Genomic DNA, 6,313 nt, shown 5'->3' on the forward strand with positions numbered 1-6,313 from the left:
GGCGCTGTTCTAAGCACTGTGGCTATAATAACTCAGTTAACCTTTATAAGGACCCTGTGAGATAATTACTATTATTATCATTATTATTCCTATTTTATGAGTGAGGAAACAGGTACAGAGAAGTTAAGTAATTTGCCCAGGGTTACAACAATAACACATGCAGAGCTGGACAGTCTGGCCCTAGAGTCTGTGCTTTTAATTACTCTACTATATTGCTTCTCAACCCTGAAGTCAACTCCCCAACTTTGTATTTTTTCTAATTTTTTTTGTAAATTTATTGTTTATTGGTGTTCAATTTGCCAACATATAGCATAACACCCAGTGCTCATCCCGTCAAGTGCCCCCCTCAGTGTCCACCTCCCTTTCCACCACCCCTAGTTAGAGTGTCTTCATGTTAGGAAGAGTTAGGAGTCTTCATGTTCTGTCTCCCTTTCTGATATTTCCCACTCATTTTTTCTCCTTTCCCTTTTATTCCCTTTCACTATTTTTTATATTCCCCTAATGAATGAGACCGTATGATGATTGTCCTTCTCTGACTGACTTATTTCATTCAGCATCATACCCTCCAGTTCCATCCACATCGAAGCAGAGTGGGTATTTGTCCTTTCTAATGGCTGAGGAATATCCCATTGTATACATAGACCACAGCTTCTCTATCCATCATCTGTCGATGGACACTGAGGCTCCTTCCACAGTCTGGCTATTGTGGACATTGGGGTGCTAGAAACATCGGGGTGCAGGTGTCCCGGCGTTTCGCTGCATCTGTATCATTGAACTCCCCAACCTTAAAAGGCAGCCCTAGACACAGAGCTAGTTCTGGGTTGAGGATCGCATTCGAGGGGTCATGTGACAAGAGACCCAGTGCCCAGGAGAGAGCAAATGAGGAGGGTAAGGCCAGTGCTCACCACCCGAGTCTCAAGGCTTAGAGCTCCCCATCCCGGTCTCAGTGGTGTGCTGGGGCAGCCCTCTGCCGCTTGGGCCCTAACAGGAATTGTGGGCTAACTACTCAGGAATGCTGCATCCAGTGCTAGACGGTGGAGGGCTTGGAATCGGCCACGGTGGGAGTGTTTACACCACGGAAATTGGCAGACCCTGCAAATCAGGGAGCACAGCCCCAAACAGAAGCCCTCTGGAGCATCCCGCTCTTGACTGATGTGGGACCGCAGGATGGAGGCTTGGTTGGTTTGCTTGTTTGTTGTGGCCGTTGTTGCTGTTTGTCCTTCCCTGGGGCCTGGCTGGGCTGGATGAGATGTTTTCAGTTGCTGGAATCTGCAGAAGGGGCCTTTGGAGGCAGGGAAAGCCTGTCAGCTGCACGCACGGCAGCCCTGGAGTGCGGGAGCCAGTGTTCCCCTGCCCCAACCAACTCCAGAGCCTCCTCACCAACGGCTCCCTTGTCCCTCTGGTCACCCGCGGGACCTGTGTGAGCCTGGCCCTTACGCAGCTCCCGGGGATTCCTCGCAGCCTCAGGCTCTGGCCTTGGCCCGCTGCTGACTTACCTTCAGTCCCCGGCTCCGGCCCCGAGCCCCTGTGGATACTTCCCGCACTTACTAAACGAGCGTGAGCGTGTGCTCCAGTTCTTTCTTCTTTTCTTTTTTTCAAAATATATATTTATTTTTTAAAATTTTTATTTATCTATGATAGTCACAGAGAGAGAGAGAGAGAGAGAGAGAGAGAGAGGCAGAGACACAGGAGGAGGGAGAAGCAGGCTCCATGCACCGGGAGCCCAACGTGGGATTCGATCCCGGGTCTCCAGGATCCCGCCCTGGGCCAAAGGCAGGCGCCAAACCGCTGCGCCACCCAGAGATCCCCAAAATATATTTTTAAATTAAAATCCAGTTTGCGGACATATGGTGTAACACCCAGCGACGTGTGCCCCAGGTCTTCTCTGGGGTGCTCCTGGGCGCCTCAACTAACGGGCCGGGCACACAGCCCCGTACCTGGCGTACCTGGCGGCCGGGAAGGTGTGCAGGGAAGGAAAGAGCAACATGACGCTGTCACTGTGGGGCTGACACTAGTGGAGAGGTGTCCCCTCACGCCTGGAGCCCATCCCGCGGGGCTCCCTCCCTCCAGGCGGGCAACGTGGACCAGCTGCGGAGAGTCACCCCCTGGCTGCAGGTGTGGTGGCAGCAGACACCCTGTGGGAAGGTTTCAGGGAAGCAGAGGGTTTGAACTGCTCGGTTCCCCGCGTGTGGCAGGGGACAGATTCTGAGCCCACAGGTCTGCTCGCAGTGATCCGCTTATCCGCAGACTGCCTGCACCTTGGAGCTGGAGCCTGCCCGTAGCTGCCGGGCGAGTGTGCTCAGCACCAACAACACATCTTCATCCTCCACAGGGGCGAAGGGGAAGCTGGAGGGGGGTTGAGGAACAGGAACCTCAGGGCCGTGGCTGACCCGAGGGCCCGGCTGCAGGGGCGAGCAGGGCAGGCTTCCTCCCAAGTCACCGTGCTCCGGCCCGGCCGGCGTCGCTCCCGGCGCCCTGAAGCCTGGGTCCTAAATATAGATTGTGTATTTTGTTAAGCCCTTCAGTTTGCTTTCTAACTTCAGTAAAAAGATGTGAGCGGGAGAAAAATGATCTGTCAAAGGAATTTAAAAGCAAATGGATTCAAGTACACAATGTGGTGTTACCGCGGCCTGGGACAGAGGAAGAGTGGCCGCAAGAGGGGAGGCCGATGGTGGCCAGGGGCCGCAGAACTGGACTTCAATTCACCGTATGAGCTGAACCCACTGCTGCCTAGCAGGAGCGTCCCATTGACATGGGGTACGGCTCCCGGTGAGGTATAGGACATAAGGGTTGGGGGCGCCTGGGGGCTCGGTCAGTCAAGTGTCTGAGGTGGGCTCAGGTCATGGAATTGGGCCTCCCCTTGGGCTCCCTGCTTAGCGGGGGGTCTGCTTTTCCCTCTCCCTCTGAGCCTCCTCCCTCTCCGCTTGTGCTTTCTCTCTCTCTCTCTCCCTCTGTCTCAAATAAATAAATAAAACCTTAAAAAAATAAGATAAAAGTTAAAGTTGGCACCGGGAATTTTCCTGAAGACTCTGTCACTTGTGTTTGTCTACGGACGGATGTGTTTTATGTTTGGACTCTGGGCGCTCTGAGGCCGGCAAGCTGCTGGGGCCCTGCAATTAGCAGAGGTGTGAGAAAGGGCAAGTGTTGTCTGTGATGGAGCAACAATCGCGTCCGTCTCCCCTGCCCCTTTTCCCATCTCTTTTTCTTGTAGTGGTGCTCATGCCCCGTCTTTTTTTTTTTTTTTCCCGTCTTTATTATATAACCCAACCTACTTAAACAGCAATATTTCAGACAACAGACTAAGCTGGGGGAATGGTACTGGGCTGGTGAGCAAAGTGTGCGGAGGGAGCTCTTATCTGGCACCTTCCATGAATCGCACTGTTGAGCCGCCAGCCGTTGGCCCCAGATGTGGAGTAGGCCTTGATGCAGTTGAATCAACTGTGAGTAAAAGATGCACTAGTTTTAATTTCCTGTGACTCATTAAGAAAGCCCTGTTGGGCAAACTTTGCTTCCAAGGCAAAACCTGTGAGCTCACCCATTTTGACTCTGCCCATGGGCACGGCTGGAAGAGGTGACTTGGGCCACCAGACAGCTCTCTTCAGTCACAAGTCATTCTGGGGTGACATATTGGAAAATATGGGCTCAGGTTTATCTTTACTGGACCCAAATTGGCCCGCGTATGGTCCTGACTTCAAATCCCTCAGTTCCACCAGCACTTACAAGGCAGACGCGGGAGTTGTACACAGGAGTGGGGAACGGTCAAGTTGCAGCTCTTACCTTTCTTGAATTAGGGAGCGGCGTTGCATGGGCCGAAGGGTTTGCTGCAGCACAGATCCCAAAGGAGCCGCATCGTTCTGCACTTAACAACGATGAAGTCTTTTATTGCATATATAAACGTTCCCAGAGGCTATTACTCAAAAGGGTTCAGCTAATAAATATGAGAACTAATAATTATCTTGTTTCAGATTTGCTGACTTGTGTAACTGCCGTCAGGGGTCAAACGTGTCCAGTTTGCTCAACATTTCCTCAGCATTCTGACCCTTGTGATTACAGAATTGGGGTGGAGGGAGGGGTCGGAGGGCAAGGGGAATCAAGCACGCTGGTGTGAGCGTTTTCATTTAGCTTTGGTAGGTGTACTTGATGGATGGTTGGGGCAGTGTCACATGGCCCTGTAGTTCTCTGTGGGGTCCCTCTTTTGATGACCTTTCCTTACAGGGGTGTTAGGCATTGATCCAGGTCTTAGATATAGCAGCAGCCCCCCCCGCCACCAGGAGTTGCTTTGTGAATTAACCTGGGCTTCAGGGAGCAGGTGGGACTTTCTCTTCCACTTGGGCTGATGGCTCACAGCCCCTTGACCTTTCTTGGCTAACTGGCCAGGTGAAGAAGACAATTTGTCTGAATGCGGGAAGAGCACACAGAGGATAAGACCCGGCATGACGTCCTTTTTCGATGGTGGCCCTTGAGATGGTTCCCATGTTGAGGCAGACCAGGCACCCACGCCGTAGGCCATCCTGCCCTCAGTGGGAAGGGCACAGCTGAATGCCATGTAGGATTTAAGAGGCCCTGGGAAGTTCACAAAATATTCCCCTAATTACTTCTAGTTAGCTGAAATGTATAGATAAGGCTCTATTTCTTTTAACGTCAGCTGTTACTGGGAAATGCCACTGGTTTGGGCCATACAGTAAGTCTTAGCATTTATTCTCTGAGTTTATTTGTTAAGTCAAGGTGATCGAAGTAGAGTCTACACAGAGCAACACAGATTTTTTTTTTTTTTAGGTATACAGCACTGAGTTTTGACCAACATCTGCAATCATGAAACCAGGTTGACGATGTAGATCATTTCCATCAACCAACATTCCCATGTGTTTCTTCGAGTTCCCCTATCCGGGCACCTGGCGACCACTGACCCGATTTCTGTCCCTTCTTCAGACTGTCATACATGTAAATGGAATGGTGTGGATGTAGACTTTTGGGACTGGCTCCCTCCACACAGCCCGACGTGTAGAAGGTCCCTTTATGGCAGGACTTAGTCTCAGGCCTTCTTCTTGAGCAGGTGTCTTCTTGAGCAGCCACCCACAGGGGGAGGTTCCCCAGAGAGGAGAGGCCTGCACTGGCTGCCTGACCACCAATGTGACATTTCCTCCCCGGTTTCTGCGTCACCCACATCTTCCTGCTGGAGCACTGCGTGTCCAAGGCAGGCCAAGAAGAGGAGAAGAGTTCCCGAAGGAAACGGCCAAGAGCATGGAGGCCATCTTGGCTGCCTTGAACTCGGTCTGGCTTGACGGCACAGAACTGTGACAAGACTACCAGTGACAGATGCTTGACTAGTGTGGGCAAAGTGGGACTCAATTGGAAGGATTTTCCTGGAAAGGAGAAGAGCGATGGCACCTCCAGGGATTCCTTAGCAGGAGAGGATGGACCATTTCACTGGGGCAGCGGGGACTCAGTTCATGGTTGGCCCTTGAGTTGAGTTGCGTTGCTCCAGGGACAGGGTCCTGGGGAAGAGAAGGCCTGCGTGGCCTGCCGTGGGCTGCAGAGCACGACACACACAACGGTGTGCTGCAGGCAGAAGTGGCTCGACCTCAGAAATCAGGGTGTTGGGACCAGGAGCAGGGCTGTTGACCCTGGGATGGTCGATACCCCCGGAAAAATAGTGGCTCCCCCAGGGGAGTGTGGGTCTCTCTCTGTGACTCTCTGTGTGACTCTTGTCATTCATGCTTCCCCCGGAGCCTGAGAATGTACCTAGAATGTGCTTTCTTTAGTTTCATATTTTTTTAGAACTTTTCTCTAGTTTCCACATTTGCCTTCCTTTGGTGACCTCGCGTTTATTTTATGTTAGTATTTTCACATTATATTTGTGAAATATATTTGACATGTTCACGAAATATAACTCACACGTTCCTTTCCGTGCTACTTGCGTTTTTAGGTTGTATTGACTCTGCTATCCTGAGAATTTGGACTTTGTTTTATTTATTTATTTATTTATTTATTTATTTATTTATTTATTTAATCTTTTATTTATTTATTCATAGAGACAGACAGAGACGGGGGGTGGGGGGGCAGAGACACAGGCAGAGGGAGAAGCAGGCTCCATGCAGGGAGCCCGACGTGGGACTCCATCCAGGGTCTCCAGGATCATGCCCTGGGCTGCAGGCGGCGCTAAACCGCTGCGCCACCGGGGCTGCCCTGGACTTTGCTTTTAAATAAACAAATGAAGGGCTGATATGATCCTCTCATCCCAGGTTTGAGCCCTGACCTGGGGGCCTTCAGAGCCAGGAAAGCAGCCCCGGATGACTTGCTTGTAATGAAACCT

At 51.4% G+C, this 6,313-nt stretch overlaps 1 long non-coding RNA gene across 1 annotated transcript in view; it reads left to right on the forward strand.

Annotated features, from left to right (window-relative positions):
• Positions 1 to 5,911, forward strand: part of LOC140594660 (uncharacterized) — a 79,806-nt gene extending 73,895 nt beyond the window's left edge. Inside the window, exon 2 of the long non-coding RNA XR_011995733.1 lies at positions 4,777 to 5,911. This is a non-coding gene — a long non-coding RNA (uncharacterized lncRNA). The remainder of the gene's footprint in view (positions 1 to 4,776) is intronic.
• Positions 5,912 to 6,313: the final 402 nt, after the last annotated feature.

The sequence above is a fragment of the Vulpes vulpes genome, chromosome 12 (genome assembly GCF_048418805.1).
Source record: "Vulpes vulpes isolate BD-2025 chromosome 12, VulVul3, whole genome shotgun sequence".
Classification (NCBI taxonomy): Eukaryota; Metazoa; Chordata; class Mammalia; order Carnivora; family Canidae; genus Vulpes; species Vulpes vulpes.